Here is a 19,681-nt window from a genome sequence, read left to right as displayed (position 1 = left end):
GTCGAATAGTTCATGCGAGGAATATTTTTCCATGTAATACTGATTATCTTTTATTTATAAATCGTTGGATTTATAAAACGAGTCATCTGTTTCTGAATTTCGGGAAAATATTTTAATAATGTTCAGGATATACTATATATATATTTGCGCAAATAAATAATATGCGCGGAATTCGATGCATAGAATTTCAAGCAATAATATAATTTGTTTAACGGGCGCCAGATGCTGATTACAATCTGTCGAGTGATAATAATTATCAAAATTTTATTCGGTAAGCGACAATATGAAAGATTAATCATTTTAAATGTTGTATCATCCCCGCGCATAATCTCGCGGTTGATTACTCAGTCACGAAGCGTAAAATTAATGCCCATAACGATCAGTGTAATTGTTCAGTGAAGGAATAGTTGGTAGGCAGCTGTCGATGTGATGCATAAACCACGTTGCTTCGCTTCCACATAATATAGTGCTTAAATATTTGATGGAAACGACCGTTTTATTGCCGGTAAAACAAATAATTAGCTTTATTAAATTCACCCAGCCGACGCTCTGTCTGATATTTTGCATCAAAGAGTGAATTGTAAATGAGGTAATGACACTCTATACAATCTACATTATGCACCAGGACGTGTTGTTCAAATAATCTATCAATGTGCTGTCCCTGGCACGAGAGCTTTTTAGGATGTAAATCAACATGGTAGACAGTTTTTTGCGGTGCGTTAATTCCATCATTTTTTCCAAGCGCATGCATTTTATTCCGATCGTTCGACCAGTTGGCCGATGAATTCTGACACGCGGAATGAAATATTTACCCGTTCTTGTATCTACTTGTTTGAATAAGTGGAAATTTCATCGATATTAAAAGACACGTTATAAATGATGCCAAAACTGTTGAAAAATGTTTCATATGTAAAAAAAAACTATCTCTAAAAGGAATTATCGTTAAAAGAATTATCTTTGAAATATATACTTGTTGGGGTAATCCTAATACATACAGAATTTTCTAATATAATTTGAAAGATTTTACTTTGTCACGATAGAATGCATGGAAAATTAAATTAAATTTAAAATTTATCAAAAGGTACGATTTATATAAATATGTAATAAAAAAGAGATATAATGTATCCAGCCATGTATATACAGCCAGGTAAATTATAAATAAGACTATAATTATGTGATAGACAAACTCTATTAACTGTATTAGATCAATCGATGTAGCATGTTCGGCATATATATTAGTGTTTAACTGCTTATAATTATCAATTAATGATCTAATATTTAAATATCTGATAACCTCGCAAAATATTTCCCTCGAGTGTTATCTCGTCAAGTAAAGATAAATATCGAGTTTCACTTTGTTTGACTAAACTATAATTTATCAACATAATTGATATTACAAACAGTGATCTTTAAGTGATACTGCAATATGTTAACCGAGGAAAGAGATCAATCTGAATTACATATATGAAACAACATCTCCTATTGCTACTATTACTAACATTAAAGTAATAATCAACGCGCTCGAAATAATTAATTTATATATTCAATAAATATTTCTTGAAAATATATATTTATAAAATATATATTATATTTAGAAATATATCGAGTCAGCCTCCGATATATATATATAATTTGTTATATATATCTTCTCCCGCTTTTTACATTCCCCTTTAATTCTCTCATTCAGTGTCTCTCGCTAAATCATTCCCAAGTATTGGTTGGAAAGCAGCGACGGAGCGAACGTTCGCTGCGCTAATGGCGAACACTAAATTCGGTTTATTAACTTCCGGTGTTGCAGCGTAATCCGCAAGCTTCTATTCCGAATTCTCCATTGACTTCCGCTCACCGTCTAGTGCCTCAACTCCGGTTAAATGGACGCCACCGTACAGAGAAACACGAGAGCGGTCGTCGTAGCGGTCGAGTTTGTCGTCGAGAGACGGCGGCAACGAGCCACAGTTCATAAAATGCGCATAATATTATGCATTCGCTGTTTCAATTGCCGGAAAATACATTTTGATATTTCCTGTGCCGATTTTTGAAATGATAGTTGTCGACTTAACAAGCCTCTTACGCGTTACCCATTTACTTGTTTCCAGCTACTCTATTAGCGCTATTATTAAGTTTTACTATAATACTTTTTTTACTTCTCTTTGCAGTTAAATTGACATTTACATACATTTAAAAGATAATTATCTAAATCTCTACCATTAACATGATAAAATTGTTAGGAAATCACAGAGATTTAAAGATTTTGATTTAAAGAGAGATTTCTGATATTTACTTACTGGATAAAAAAAATACAACGTATTTGAAGTTAAGGTAACACAATTACTCGAATTTCTCGGAATAATATCGAAATGAAGTATGTTGCATAATACACCACGCAGTAAATAAGTTCTCGAAAAATTAATTGCAACAGGAATAGTTGGCGAGCTTCTCAGAGTTTCGAGGCAACTGACTAATACAGAATTTACTATAGATGTTGTAGTTTGATAAAGTAAGTTTACTACCTAAACTTTGAGAACCACAGAAGAGGCTTTAGGTTCCCACTTCACGGATAGCTACGAAAATAAGTGCACAGGAGTACCCTCTGCGTGTGGTAGTACATGCTTTATGTACATTTCGTTATTACTATTACGGCGCGTAATAAGACACAGTACGCGGCATTATATTTCGAGTTGCATGTTGCAGCGGAAAGTAATATTCACATAATTGAAAAATAAGAAACGTAATATACGGAATTAAAAAATATAAAATGCGTATAATTCATATGCTAATAGTCGGTATTAAAATTATTATTTTACATACGAAGGCATTTTGAAGAACAATTTTTCATAAAATTATAGGTAGTATCCAATTGTAATGCATTGTATGCATTAAGAATTGTTAGGAGCTATTAGAAATGTGTTTTTTATAAGTTGCAGTTTAAAATGAGATCAATAGTTTTTTTATTTAATTACAGAAATAATTGTTATGTCATTAACTCATACTCTCGTTATCCTTAATAAGCAATTCTGACACTATCGTAAGATTACTTTGCTTTAGGAGCATGTATTTTTTCACCGTTTAAAAATGCTCTTAGAAGTTGAAGAAAGTAATTTTCTCTCTCTCTCTCTGTGAATATTAAATTTCATTCATTACTTTCATAGACATTAATTATATTTAAGTCTATGTTTGATGTTTTTTCACTACGAAGCAAAAAATTATTTTTGCAGAAGCATAGTAACCTGATATATGATAAAAATATAATAACATATTCGGAATCTACTCACAATTAATATATTCGGCTTGAATCCACGTGAAAATTCCAAAAAGTAAAACGAGCGTCGACACGATGATTCCCGGATGCCCTGGGCCGATCATTTCGTTCCAGATTCACTGCGCCTTTGTCGGAGAACAATCAAAAAGTGTCGTAGTCTCGTCGATGTCGGTGCTTCTTTATACATTGTGCAACCACGATCGTATCTTTCTCGCCTTGATTTCTTTCTCTGTCACTGTGCTCAACTGTCTCTCCCCCTCTTCCTCCCCCTGGCAACGCCCTTGCTGTCGCTTTCTGTGCGTGATGTGCGTGGGGTTGTTGAGACCGTGAACTTCACCTTCAATTCGTGGCCATTGATACACGCAGTGTCACCCGCGTGCTTGAAAATTTGTTGATAAAATCCGACGCAACCCTGACGTGACTTTCAAGGCAAGAGTCTACATGAAAGTCTGAAATATCAAACTGGCCAAAGGCTGAAGGGCCAATAATCGAGTTTGTAAAAATGCGTCGATGCACGTGCGAGTACTTGATTATATAATAATACGTGGATATAATATATGATCGAAAGCACAACTGATTTGATTTCCATGAAATTATTTATACATACTTATATTAATATATTATATAAAAAGATTAGGAAAGATTTTATATATAATATACGTTTACAAAAATTTTAATATACAACATGAGGAGAACTATATGTTCAGTTGCAGCACATGTTGCATTGGTTAAATTTAATGTGCTTTCTACATCTATAATTTTGCGTGATGCGTTCGATGATGCTTTTAGGAGATATATGCTGCACATCGTAGCATTCGGCAGCATCAGAGATCGTGATTGCAATCGTGAACTTGTATATATTGCCATTACGGATGAAATGCACGTACATCGCGGTTCCAGATCTTCGGATGGTCAGGCGCCGGTTACAGCAGGCGAATAAACATGGTCATCGTGTGTAATCATAGCTCGCACGTGCACACGTTCTGTACGGCGTCGCCTGTCATCGGCAAACGGCGATCGGATTATGTATCTACGAGTAATCGCTGTGACAGGTGGACGGGATAATCAGGGAACGGGAACTGTCTCGTTCACGAGAGTTTCTGTTATTACGCAACAGAAAAGCGTAATTATACCCGGCGGGGCTCGAAATTTCGATTTCTGTTTCTACCTTCGCGGCGATATGCAGCCGTATATGTATATTGAATTTCGTAATACAGTCAAATACTTATCATTATTCTTCGTCAAAAAAGTACTGCAAAAATCTATATAATCATAGATAAAAGAAAATATTTGAGCTGTGTGTGTGATTTATTCTCTTCGTATATTATAATGTATGTTTCAACAGTAAAAAAAAAAAAAAAAGAAATATAGATTGTGTTAGCCCTTTGTATTCGAATTAACAATTGCATTATATATAATGAAGTATAATGGAATATGTAGAAATATTCTAATTAATAAACTTTCACGTAAATGTACTATTTAAATAAGGTAATAATTTTTATGAAAAAAAAAATATATAAATGAAGAGAATTCTGCTTGAATGCAAATTATAATAAATATATAAAGTTGTAATTGGAATTTCGTATTTCGCAATTTTGTATAATTTTGAAAGACATTACTCATGAGTTTTATTTTTTCTTGTTCGCGTGTGCGAATTTTTAGAAGTTCAAAAAATGCGAATAATAAGATTTTGTATGAAATAGGGCACGGTCGATATGGTGTATTTAGGGGAACACAAAACTCATTGGTATATTAAAATTTATCTCGTGTCCATCTCGACGCTAGCAGAAACCTTCAGCATCTAGCTTCGGTCCACCTACTGGACTTCCAAGGATGAATCTTGCGAAGGCCGGATGTGCGACTCTAGGAGAAACTATTTTCGACCCTTATCTCCCGCGGCGATATCCAATGAATGTCAATGAAAAAAAAAGATTGCCCGTACGGTAGAGATCAATTAGGAAAATGTGGAACGCTGCGTACTTGAATGAAGCGGAATCGATACGTATCTTTTTTTTTTTTTGCCTCGCCTCGTGATATCTCTAAGCTTGAACCTCTTCCTCGACTCCTCTTCCGCAACGAAGGGAAAAAGAATTCATCTGTCAGCTGAAGATAACGACAGAAAGATGTTTCAAACGCGCGTGGTGAAAAATGTAAAAATGGAGAACGGAGGGAAGCACTTCTTCTGTAAGAACATTCTCGATATTATTAAATTCGAGATAAGCTTTTAAGAATTTGATGATCATAAAACGTAAAAGTATTTAATAGTTAATTTCACAGTTCTTGAGATATTCTTACATTGGCGAATGAAAGATAAATGTTTCTTAAGCGATATATACAGAATTAATTAATCTTATTATTTTTTTTCCTGTCTTCAAATTCTCTTTGTTTGGATATTGTGGAGAGAAAAAAATGCGAAGCAAATTAATGATCTAATTGGTTTCAATTACATGGCAATTGTACCAAAACTTTATACTTTAATATTTTTGTTTATATAAATCAGCAAAGAAACGTTTCTTTATATGAAGAGACATATCTCGTGGACATACACGAACCGCAAATGTTTGCTCGTGTATGTACATACATACATGTATGTATGTGTGATCCATAGGCTGCGGGAACATATGAAAGTGAGAGTTCGCTGTTACTCTATCCACGTTCCATTAAACTTGACCCACTCTTTGTATCATGATACGATATGGCATCTATATAACGTGTACCTTCGCATCATCTCACCTCCTTCATCGAAGCCCACCTATGCGGTGAGCTGTCATATGAGTTACCTGCACTCAGCAGAGATAACATGACATATTCCTGCAGCTAGGTAACTAGGTCAAGTTCGTCCAGAAACGCGTAGACAAGATATAGTACCAGTAGACACACGGAAATCTTATTTCATCACGGTCACAATTGTAACCGGAACGTTATATGACATTTCCATGAGTTTACGAGGAGAGTTAATGATATTTATTGCTTTCAATTAGAATTTTTTTTGTTAGAATAAAATTTTTATATTATTAATATTTGTCCTTATAATTAAAAGTTAATGCACGCGTTATACATAAATTATCTATAACAAAATATACCGGATATGTTTTATGGTAGATATAAGAAATAATTAATACCATCGTTTGAGAGAGATTTATTATATATTACATTTCATTATATATTTCATTTATATTTCATTATACATTTCATTATATATTATATATTATATATTACATTTCATTAATAATGATTCATAGGGAAATACAGGATCGCACATATAAATTAAGAAATATCATAATGATAATTTTTTAAGAAAATCGTTTTCCAAGATTATTAAACGTGCAGCTACGAAATACGCGATTTAATTTTTTAAATTTATTTTGTTCGCTAATCGAAATTACTTCTTTGCAAGCATAGAATTAGTTTCGAGGTCATTAGGGGATTTTTGTTTCTGTGGCATTGCTCGCTCACGAACATGACCCAGTGAGGTCGTAAACGTTAGGTGTCACGAAATATCAGAAGTCACTGACACCGCGAGGCCAAGCAGACAAAATAAGTTTAATTCGGTGCACTTGAGGTAGGTGAACCTTGACGGCCCACACGATTCTAAAAACGATTATCTCATATTCGTTCAAGTAGTCATTATTCCATTCAAATATATGAGCACTTTACATATTGTTTGTAAATCAAATACAAGTTTATTAATTTTTTTTCGTTTATTTGATTTTATTCTATATACTTTCTATATTATTTTTACATTGCGCATTGCGACAAAATCAACCTCAATGTGTTTTCATGTGCCTTATCGTAGTAACTTCTTAACTTAAGGAATCCGATATAACATAATTTGCAATTCACTAAGTTTTATTGTAATCATACACACACAATATGCTCTTATAAAATACTTATATTATTATTTCTCTGTTTTTCTCATATTCCTGGGCTTATATTTTTTATTTATTTTTCTTTTTTTCTTTTTTTATAGACAAATTTGATTTTCAGCTCTATTTTTTCGATTTGTCTATATTTTGTCTATATTTTTATGTTATGTTTTTAAAATTTTTTATTTTCTACACAGAATATTATTTTGCACTCAATTCTGTTTTATGTAATTCTTACACGAATAGATGATTCAGCGTATGTTCATATTCTAAGATCAGGAACGTACTGCCATATTCGGAAAATAATTATTCGCTTGAATATGGCCTTATGCAATAGATATAGCTTATAGCAAGTAGATATCTGCATAAAAAGATTTGATCAATTAATTCTGATAAAATTAAAAAAAATATTGTTACATTTTTCATATAAAGACAAGCTGACAAGCGTGAAGGTGGCACGTATATATTTTTGTATCTCTATCTTTTGCATTCAATTGTCAGAATCATTCCTGAAATATCTCAGGAACTGTACAAGAGGATTAAAGGAAAGAGAATTCAATCAATTATTATCGAAATTCTGAAAATGAGTCATCACCTTCAGAACAATGTAAAAATTCTTGCGAAAATTAAATTGCAAAAGAAGAGAGTATGAAAGTCCAATAAGGACATCAATAGACTGTATAGGGTTGTGTCACGAATCGGGTTATGACCGGAAGCGAGCAAAGTGGCCAGCAAAACTTGCCCGGCATGCGGCTATTGAGAAGGAATAGCCAATCACAGTCCAATTCATGAAAAGGAAAATTAAATTTCGTTGAAGCGGGTTTCGTAGAATGACATCGTAATGTCGGCTACGTGCGCAATATACATACATACATACGGGTCGTTACTTTTTTCCGAAACTGACCCGATACTCTTGAAATGAAGAAGTTTTTCGGATGAGAATAGCGTTGTAAAATGTCTCTCCGAGAGACGAATCGAAATTGGTAGAATCTCGATATCTTTTCGGCAGTCAAGGATATTTATGACACAGGAAATTGTGAAATATGGTAAACGACAGTTTTAACTTGAATAGATGGAATATTTTTAATTTTTTCGTTTTCCCCATTATACAAAACGTAAAATTTTTGTCTCTCGTGCGAGGCGCTGAGCGGATAATACTAATGTTATTTGCATCTGAATGGAATGAAAATAAATGAAATCAAGCAATTATTTGCTTATATTGCGTTGAATTAATCCGATAAGCAAGTTGGTTCGACGGAAATTGAGATCGATATCGCTTCTTGCATTGAATTGATTGCACGGACTAGTCACTGCCGGAAATATAGGCGGATTCGTAAACAGTAATTTAAAGTTTTCATACGCACACGATGAAAGTTTCTTTGCGTCAAATATTGATCCATTCAAAAATTTTTCAATCTATGTTGATAACGAAATGGTATACAATTCAAATCACACGATTGTTTACGGAATGCCCGTCTCGTATGAGGGATGCGTTGATTTACACTTGTGCCTGATATATATAGGTCGCTAAACCAACCTCAAGTAATTAATATATTTCACAAGTTTAATGCCATTAAAGTAATTTCGGCTTTGTTCCGACGTACTCGGTATATAGGTGCAAGATTAATCACATTGACACACGCCCGGGATATATAGGGCTGTTTTATGTACATATATATAAAACTTATTAAGGGATAATCACAGATCTCCATTAACTTCAATAAAGTATTTAAGGGAACGTTAATGGAACTCACCGCTGGTGTACCGCGGCAACGAAATAATAAGTCGTGAGCAGCGTCGATCGGCGCAATATAATGCCCGAAATTCGTTTAACAATTTAAGCGATGCCTGGGGAGAACGGTTCATTTAGCGCATTCAATCGCATTTACACACAAAAAGCTCTGATTAAATGGCTCTATATCTGGACTTCGTGTATGCTTTAGAACTCTCGTGACTACGCATTATATCCATTGTTTTCGATCGACTAACAAGATTTTTTGCACCATCGGAATTGATGAAAATTCGCATTTTATGAAAGTCATGCAGAAAATTACATGGATATTTGTCCATGTAAGTTTCTGCATGACTTTTATTTGTATTTACAAAGTAGGTTTGAAAAAATGCATATTATATTTGTTTATAATATAATATAATTTTGAAGATTTTAAAGTCACCTAATAATAACAATAGTAATCTCTTTGATATAATTAAGATATCTGAAAAAATAAGAAAAAAAGAGAATCTATTGATTTATAAATTTAATTTTGAAGAATACATTTAGACATAAACAACATAGACAAAACGACTATCGGTAGATATCATATCGCTATTTGATTATATCGTTACAGTATTACACATATACATCAAGTACGATGTGGTTCTTATTTGTGTTATTATATCTCGGTGGATTTTATTAAATGCAATTTCGATTAAGCTCTGCACATTCAGAACGAATTATATCGGTATTTTTCAGAATTTATGATCCTTTTTATATACTTTTTGTTGGATAATTAAACTCGTGCAATAATTTACAACGAAAACAATTTATATAATATTTATACAGAGTGCATCACTAATTACAAATATTAAAATAATTTGCATAGCGAAATGTAAATAAATGCTTCTGCAATTTTTTAAGATTCAACACACAATAATTATATATATACATATATATTAATAAGATTTTATATTAAAATTAAAATTAAAATTTCCTTCAAAATGTATGTATGGAAAAAGTCTGATTGATGATCTATTTTTATGATTTTTAAAGTTTATATAAAATTTCTAGAATTCTTCAAGTTCTAATTATACTTTGTATGCAAATTCTTAGACACTCCACAGAGCATTTGAACGTAAAAGAATCGGTGCATAGGAATAATACTGTGACATTGACGTTGCAGTGCGCGATTACAACTTCAGTGTCACAAAGATAAACTGCAAACCCAGTTTGACATCGACCTAGTCCCCCTGGCCTGGAAAGACGATCGTGTAATCGGCATCGTTGAGTCGTATCCTTATCTGCGTGACAAACGAGGATGGAGGATACCGATGCGCTGAAAGGTGCAGCGAGAAAACCGAGCTGCATAAGCGAATATTTACATACACCATGAGATATCTATCTGCAAGGTTGAGCAGTGTTTTGCCCCTGATAAGAGTAAACGACAAGGATGTAAAACTATAAAACTACTGATTACTAATGAGAATTTTTTTAGTGCCAATTTTTTTTTTATTTTAATAAAATTTCCAGTTACCTTATTATCATTTTCTCGTTTAAATATCCGCTCGGTGCACCGGCGCAAATAATCAGCTCTAATATCGACAATATTGACCGCGGTCTAACCGCGTTCAAGAATCGCGCGTAATGCAAACAATGACGTCGATACATTAAGCAAATTAATATCGAATACCATTATGAATACGCAGTGAATCATGTTCCACTATTGAAAATATTTGCATATCGATTTAATTGGACCGCGAAAATTCTGGCTCGTCCGCGGAAACCATGCATATTATATAGCCATAGCGTTATTACATTTTCTGAAACGCGTCGAAATCGGCGAGACGGCCGTCAGCTCGGTCGCGACTTTACAGTTACAGAAGTATAAGCGAGATTACACGGAAAGGTACTTGGGGAGTGTTTCAAATGCAAACGAAACTAGGAAAAAGTGCACGTGGTTGAGAGGTCGAGGAAAGAGGAGATGATCTCGCGCGGTGTGTAACTCTCGTATCCAGGCCAACGCCCAGGGAACACAGTATGCGGAATGGATTATGCCTCCGCAAAGTCAAATAAGCTTATATTGCCCGAATAGTGCCGCTGAGGCGGCAGCGATCTCATCGGGTGAGCTTTATTCCGCGGGTGAGCTTTCGTGCCCTGGCGTGCCCTCGCATCTTTACCCGGATATATACCCTACATAGCCACGCGTATCCATGTACGTGCGCGTGCGCGTGCATATACGTGCATATCGCCCGACCCCCGAATCACGGATGAATAGATTAAAGAAACGTGCCGGGATTGCACGCGCCGCTATTATTACGTCGCGCTCTTTCATCTTGGGCAGAATTGAAATGCACGGTGGATTGCACAAACGCATTCCTCGATATCGAGCAATGCAATTTGCAATTGAAACGCAATAGCTGTAGGAGGCTTTTGATATTGCAAATTGTTGTAGAGATAATTATATCAGTGGGCGACGATATATCTTCCGCAAATGTGGGTTAATTTTCATTTAACAATGTTCTATGTAACGCGAACAATTTTTAACTAGCAATTAGTGTAGATGAGAACGAAAGAATTCCATGGATCCCCTTTCTTCGTAAATCTATTTATACTTTAAGTCTAATTAAATACATATGTATAAAACGATCGAGTAAGCTTCTGAAGTTTTTCATGAAAACTCATGTGGTTCAGGAAATTAGATATGTATAAAAAAAAATCTCTCTTTAATTTTTCAAACCTACAGGTAAAAGCGAACCCTTTGGTAGACCCTGTACGAAAGAGATGTATAATAATCGGAGTAACTGCCTTGATCTTTCCGGAACGTTTTTGGGTGCCGCGTCACACATTTCCGGAATACGTGCGCGTCCGCTAATTAGACGCGCATGCGAATGTACAATATAATTTGTCGGTGCAATTATGAGCGCAAAAGGGTGAGAGTATGTAGTTTCGAAACGGCGACGCGTACACAAATCGTGACATTAAGTGTGTATGATAGGGAGTTTCACGCCTCTCGCGAACATTTCCATCGATGTCGAACCAGTCGAATACAAAGTTCCTCTTTGTACGTTCGCGCATTGTTTGTTCGTCGAGAGCGTCGAAATATCCAAGGCGCGTTATGTCGATACCCCGGGCTTTTTGGACAAAAAGAGCCACAAAACTTTTGCGATGGAGACTTAACTTTAACGAGAGACAAATAAATAAATCATGCGAGTCGGTCGCCTTTTGAGGGGCCAATCTCGTCGTTTGGCCCTAGCAGTCGTAAATATTTATGCTCTCCTCTCCTATATCTGTGTTGTCTCTCTCTCGCGAAAAGACACAGCATCGCACCCCATTGTGTATATGCTGGACCATAAATCCGCGAAAGCTTATCTCGTGGAATTATATGGAGGCTCGCGGAATATTGCTTCCGATTAGAATATCGGGAGAAACAAGACTTACCTTCGACAACTTATTCTAGACCTCGTCGAACGAAGGGAGGTATCGATGATAAATGAGACGCGGATGAGAATCGTGCGAGTCTGGGATTCGATATCTCCGGCTTTCTCTCTTGATGTCAGCATAACTAGATACTTATAAATTTCCTTCATCAACCATATTTTCTCATTTATCTCTAATTACGCGCGGTTATCAAGATTGTAGCTGCGAATCGCGGAAAAAGAAAAACATTCTTTGATAAAAAAAAGAAATGACCGATGAAAATTGTGAAAAGTCGCGAACGAGCATATCGCGCTTTTTAATTTTTTATCTCACGCACATGAGCAACACAGTTTTACCTTCTACCTGGAAAATCAAATAGCAAATCGGCGCGGCTATCATCTTTTATACATATCGCCAGCCGGTCTCGCGAATGGTCTCTCGAAAAACACGAGAAACGTACGAAATGTATATATACAGACGAGTGCAACCCCTTTGCAAGGGCTGAAAAAATAACAGACAGACACGTAGTTTAGTTACCGTCATGGGGAGAGCTATAGCATTTATTGTAAACGAATAAAGCACACGGACGAACGTGTTATATTCACTGGTATGCCCGAGTCCCGAGCTCTTTTTCCCGACACTGACGCGGCCGGGCAGCGCGTCGAATCGAAATTAAACGGACTCACCCCTGTATATGTACGCGGACGGGTAAGTGCAGCGACGCGCTTTCCGCGTGCGTTCCATTACGATCGCTTCCACCAATTTTGTCCGGCACGTTGCGTTTGTACGAGTAATAGCGGTTGTTGCGCGCTGGTTTTATAGGACGACGCCACCGCGTCGGATTACCGATGCGTTAAGGCAGCGAACCACCCGATTCTCACAAAGGATTTTTAATTCCGCTGTAATCCTCGCGCGCGCGCAACCTCAACGATATCGTGTCCCACGTAGCTCGCTATTTCAATGGTTTCATTAGGTTTTGAATAATGTTACACTTTGTGTAACATTGTGTGCGAGTGTGTGTCGCGAGATATAATCTAAAAGTATCACGCGTAGGAACGCAATATCTTTTTAATGCGTTAAAATTAAATATCGTATTGTACAGTGCAAATTTAAATTATTAAATTATTGCGGGTCCCATCGCGCTAAATACAAAATGAATTTTACACTTCGTTTATAAATTACATATTTTATTTAGCACATATTATGTATGAGCAATATTTTCTTTTGACAATATCGGAAAGAGGGTTTGCGTAATATGATGATAATGTAATTTGTTTATTTGACTGAAAAGTTATATTGATAAACTTCAATAAATTTGAACGAAATGATATCTTTCCGATTTCGAGTTATCAAGGTATAAATTTCTATGTCTCGCGCGTATCAATTTTTCTGGGCATTTATCTCATTATTTATTTACATACGCGTATACACTCATTTGGCTGTCTCTATTGAAAGGAATTATTTCGTTTGTACCCTGCTACAGCAAATTGGTAAAGTTTCCGCGTTTTAACCCCAGCGAGTTACCATACCAACGTTATCACGTATAATTTGATATTCCGAGCGACATGGTTGAGCTACCTTTCATATCCCTCTCTCTCACACCTGAAGCCCGATATGGAAGGACGAATTTTCAGCGGGTAGTCTTGCAACGCAAAGGTCCTTCACGGATTTCGCGAGACGAGCCAAGAAAATGGACGAATTAGCATTTAGAGCGTGATTTTACCGTTTACTCACAAGCGTGCTTTCCAACATCGCTGCTCTTACGAAGACGCGAGTTTAAAGAGATACGGATATAAGCTAGACAAGTTACGTTTATCTATATACTTTGAAACAGGATATAGATTTTGTTATTAAATATATTCAATTTGCTGAATATTTATAGCATTTATTATAACAAAATCTTAATAGAATTTTTTGAAAATTTAATTGCAGATAAAAAAATGAGTTGATGCATGTCATTAAAAATTTATTAACGGATTATTTATTAAAGTGACTTACTTAATACTTTTAAAGCAAGGTTGTTAATAAGATTGTTGTATAAAATAATACAATGTAAAAAAATTGTACAGTGCAGTAACTCTTACTTTGAATTTATTTAAAAAATGTGCACAATAGTTAAGTTTTTAGCAAACAATATCACTCAGCATGAAAATATATCGTGATAAGATATAGAAATAGCACAAGTGCATGAGACATAGAATGAAGTATTAGATATAATAATAATTTATATTTTCCACTTTTTGGGCGACTAATATTAAATCAATACATAATATATAATAAAAAATTTATCACATCTATTTATTTAATTTTAAAAAAAACCTATCAGAAATGATATGTGTAGCCCTCAAATATTTATTGTGTCATCAATCAGTTTATTATTTTCTTACTCATTATTTATCGTTAAATTTTTTTATTTTTATTTTCAACATTAAGTATCATACATTTTTAATGCTCTCGACTTTAAAAAATGTCGACGCCGATTTTTACCTTGATCAAAATTGAACATAATCTTTAACTCGCTTTTGAATCGCTCTACATCATTTAACTCTGTTTTCTCGTCTAATCACCTTGCGAATGTCAGCGTCGTGAACGATCCATGACATGCGGCAGCGCATGTACTCTCGATCACGTGTGTCCTCGGGTATATATTTCGCGCTTTCTGACGTGCACGTCCCGGTGGGAAGCGGGAAAATAAATAAATGACGAGCGATTCCCGCGGGTGGCTGCTAGCCCCGGACGAGGCAAGGAGCAATTTCTGTGTAGATAGCGCGAGAATTATGGCCCCTCGCGAGGAGACGGAGGTTTAAGCCCTCCCCGGGTGTTCTTCTAGCCTTACAACTCCGTAATTTTTACCCTCCGAGAAGTTAAGAGTAATTTACTGGCTCCACGTAGGCATTATTCGCTCCTCCTCGAGGACGAAGGCCTCGCTCCAGAGCGTTTCGTAGCTTCGTTCTTGTTAATTGTCTACCCTTGATGAACTTGATTTTCAGCGGAGACAGGACACTGTAGTAAGATAGATGCCGGTAATATCGCACAACAAAGATAGCTATTCGTTCCCGACTCTCAACTACGGCGTGTTTAATTGTAAATGGCAGTCGGTGAACTTTTGAGAAAATAAATACAATAACTAGGTGTACACAGAGTGTTTGATAACGATGGCACGGAACGACAAATGACATAATGATATTTAAACGGGTAGTGGGCTGTTTTGAAAGCATAATTAATGCGACGTAATTTGATAGTAAAGAATAATTTCCTTGAAACAAGCAGTTCATACAAAGCCAAGGCTAAGTAATGTAATAATAAGTTTAATTAATGTAGGTTCTACCCTATACGTTGCACATCTTTAATGTCAAATTATACTTGGATTTAATTAGAAAATGATTTTTTTTATGATGAGGGGATATATAAGATTTCATAATTTATGGAACAAGTTGCACACACGCTCTCACACTTTCTATCAAACTTTGTACTATCCATATTTTTCTTGCTTCTCTTTATTACGTAACGTTTAAGAGTAATGATGCAATGTATTACCGTTTCGGGGTTTATTGTTAAAACTACCTTGACGTACGCGGGCAAGGGAAGATAACACGAGACTTTAAACTGCACGCTCTTGAAGTCGCTCTTTATAGAGTTTTGCGGGAGAGTCTGAGGTAGATACCACAAAAGGAGGAAGACATTGTATCTAATTTTACCTATGCTTAAGGTTAAGCAGCAGGAGAATATAAATAACATAAGATTATAACAATTGTCTCATACAAAACATTAATAACAAAAACACGCTTTTTGTATTCTAATAATGACAAACTAATCGTTAATAATTTTCAAAAATCTCAATAAAAAAGAAACATCATCAGATATATTCGTGTTGCCGAAACGTTTTCACTCTAACTTTATACAACAAAGATTTTTGAATTAAATTGAAAGTTTTTGAAAATATTTCAGCTAACAATTGTAAACGTAAATTTTAACTTTTAACTCGTAATAGTTTTTCTATTGTCTATTGTGAACCACGACATTACTTTTTCCAATTATTGTTCATGGAAAAAAATTTAATTTGAACTATTCTTTGAAAGTATATGAAATGATTGAAAATATCTTTTTATATTATCAAAAAAATTATTTATTAAGATGTTTCAAATATGTCCAATAATTGATCAACGACTCGATGTTACGAACTAAGAGCGGAAAATTCATTAGTTTTAATGGCGAGCTATTTTTGTGGAAGAAAAATCTTTATCGCGAAATTTCGATATACAAACCAGAGTGACCCTACATATAGAATTCCCACGGTATTAATCTAGTGAAAGAGGGGATGAAAAACAGTGCTGTCTACGCCATTAATTCGATAGGACGAGCTTCGGACCGTAGGCCTCGGGGATCCATTATGTATTAGAAGGATCGACTCGGTCCCCGACCGATAAAATTAAAGTCAGAACGATCACGAGAAGCCGCCGATTCAGCCACGAAAATCCCGAACATAATTTTCTTCATATACCAGTTTCCAATCTCACGAGATAATGTTGCAGTTTGGTGCACAAATACAGATTTTAAAAACATTTTAGGGTAAAAACAATTTACACAGAAGTTTACGAGCATTTCTTTCTGTGTCATCATGTCAAAAAAATTAAAAAAAAAAAGAAATTTATCTCAAATATCATATTAATGTTATTTATTAATTTCGTGTATTAAGCAACTTAACACACTTTTTAAATAACCGAATGCGTTGCATCTATGTTGAATTCCTTTTTTTTCGTTCTCTGCGATAATAAACGGGTTGTCACTGTTATGACCATTCAGTTATGCATTGTCATTTGTACTCGTCAAGTGAAATAGATAAAGATCGCATAAGACATACTGCAGCAGTCTATGAAATATTCAATGAAACGTGTTCAGAACGATAAATGGACGAATGGCCTGATGGTTACAGTCAGACTGAAACCATCGAGATTAATTGGATCTCTCGCAGGCGACGTAATTATTATTAATGATAGGCTAACCGAACGTGAAATCCATCGCCGCGCTAAAGCGACCCGACCCGACCGTTCGCTCTTTTTTTCACGCTCACGTAGGCCTTTTCAATCTGCCGGTGATGCCTGAAAAGCTGAAATTGCGGCCAAGTGGTAGTGGTGGTATAGGAAACGGTTCTAGAAGACAAAGCCGGATTGTTCCACCGCACGCGCGAAGGAAGAGACGAAACGATTCCGGGCTTCCTGCAAACTGAAACCCCGCCACCACCATCTCTTCTTCCTCCTTCTTCACCCCCTGCTGCCTTCACCGCGACGTTCGTGTAGCGAAAGCTCGTTATATTTAAGCCGAGAAATATATACACGTGTATACGCGCCAGTTAACGCGGCTGTTACACGTGACTTGGTTAGCGCATTTGCCACGGTACGCTGCGTGTTAGTATTGCGAATTAAATTATTTTCATCATATATATATATATATATATATATATATATATATATGTGTATATGCATATAATACATATACATGGCGAGACATAACGCGGCCAATTTTAATGCCACCGAATTCCGACGTGGTGTAATTTAGCGAGAGACATTTCCAGATATGTGCACGGTATAGCGTGGTGCGATTTGACATATGCAATTAAAAAAAAAAAATTATTTCTTAACGCGAGATGTTGTTGAGTGACAGCGACGTGCTAGTTAAAAAGTTATTTTTCATCATATTTGTCGGTTGTACAGTTTAGGAAAATGCTTTAGAGAAGTTAATTAATGTCAAATAAATGAGTTGTTTAAACAGATCGAAATATATATTTAATGAGCTAAAATTAATGAGAATTTGCCTGCTTTCTATCTTAATCAACACAGTCCAGTAAACGTGAATGCAGACAATTATGAAATCATTGATTAACAAAAATCGAAGAGAATTAAATTGTTAAAATTCAAGTTACTGTCCTCTCGAGTGTTTCGTGTATTTTCGTAACCAGCAAGGAACGTATGCGATACATTTTCATCGCATATGGAAACGGATATAAATCTTCCGGAATAATAGGAAACGGCCGGGATAAGAAGTAATAGAGAACAGACTAGGTCTCAAATGTCGCAGTTCAAACCGCGGGTAAAAACCATTTGGGAGGAAATGGCTGTAAAGTCGGCCACGTTGGTTGAAAGGATTCTTCGCGTGATTTCTTTGTGAAAGTAATTCGTCTATATCTGCGATCCCCCGGTTCCTTCTACTTAGAGCTTATTCGAAGCTTTAACATTCACCTTATTTTATTAGAGAAACCCAATTCGTGTTTCTTTCGCGAACACACATTTCGGGGGAGGAAATCTTTTAAAGTTTTGTAATCTTTATAATCCGTTTAATAAATCTTTCTTTTGTCAGATCGATGAAGCTTACGATATATAGTTTTGGCCATTTAAAGTGATCAAACAAATGTAATTGCGATGATCTCTTGAAAAGCTCATCGATATAATGACAAATATTAAAAGTATTAAAAATATTAAAAGTATTGATTATACTTACCTTTAAAGATTTCTTCAATACCTAATACTTTCAAAGAATAAATAATTTATTTATTTAAATCATATACGATACATGTGTGTGGCACATGTATCGTATATGATTTAAATAAATAAATGATTTATTCTTTGCGCAAAATCGATGGATATTAGATTTCGATAAAACATACTAATATAGGAACTAAACTGATATGAAGTAAAAAAATATAGCGGAGCATAAAGGGAGCATTTTAAATGCATATAGATATCATGGTTATTGTAAATATCATTTATTGAACTCTTAGGCGTCATTGGGTACAACGATTACACCACGTTGCTTACTTGTAACACCTTAGCGATCTGAAAACAAGTCGGGTTCATCGAGTAGACTAAATTAACGTGAAGACATCAGGTATGTTTATTTCGTATCTATAGGTAGTACCGACTGCGATCGCGCGGATAGGACGCACCGACAATAAGGGTTATCGTTAGTCGTCGGCATGCCAAGTACAAATTCTATCTTTACAAAATTAGGAACCACCGAATTTTTACGAAAAAAAAAAAAAAAATTACGTTAAAGACGCTTGAAAGAAGTGGAATCGGGACGAGACGCCCAAATTCGGTAGATCAAAGTATCATAAGGACAACAATGTTTCATGTTTTTTCACACGATGAACTACAGCTACATTCAATTTAGGACGTTCGTAGGACATAGTATTATTTTATTGTAACGGTTCTCGTTGAAAAGTTCGTAAACTCAAAGCGCCGCCATCGCTTTGCTCTTTCTCTCTCTTTGCCTAACGAAACGAGCGTTATGATCGTGCGAACGAGATTCGGGATGGAGGGGGAAGGCGAACGAGAACTTATAGCTAAATAAAACTTTATAAAAATATATCAACGAATAATAAATATATCTCTAACAGCGTCACACTGTATAATTCGTCGTGTACGG

General features: G+C 35.4%; 1 protein-coding gene across 1 annotated transcript in view; it reads left to right on the top strand.

Moving 5' to 3' along the window:
- LOC145942934 (uncharacterized) overlaps positions 1–19,681 on the top strand; it is a 206,574-nt gene that overhangs the window by 76,137 nt on the left and 110,756 nt on the right. The window lies entirely within an intron of this gene.

The sequence above is a fragment of the Prenolepis imparis genome, unplaced genomic scaffold (genome assembly GCF_030444845.1).
Source record: "Prenolepis imparis isolate NDT839.2.m4 unplaced genomic scaffold, iyPreImpa1.0 SCAF_11, whole genome shotgun sequence".
Classification (NCBI taxonomy): domain Eukaryota; kingdom Metazoa; phylum Arthropoda; class Insecta; order Hymenoptera; family Formicidae; genus Prenolepis; species Prenolepis imparis.
This window is presented reverse-complemented; position numbering and strand designations above follow the sequence as displayed.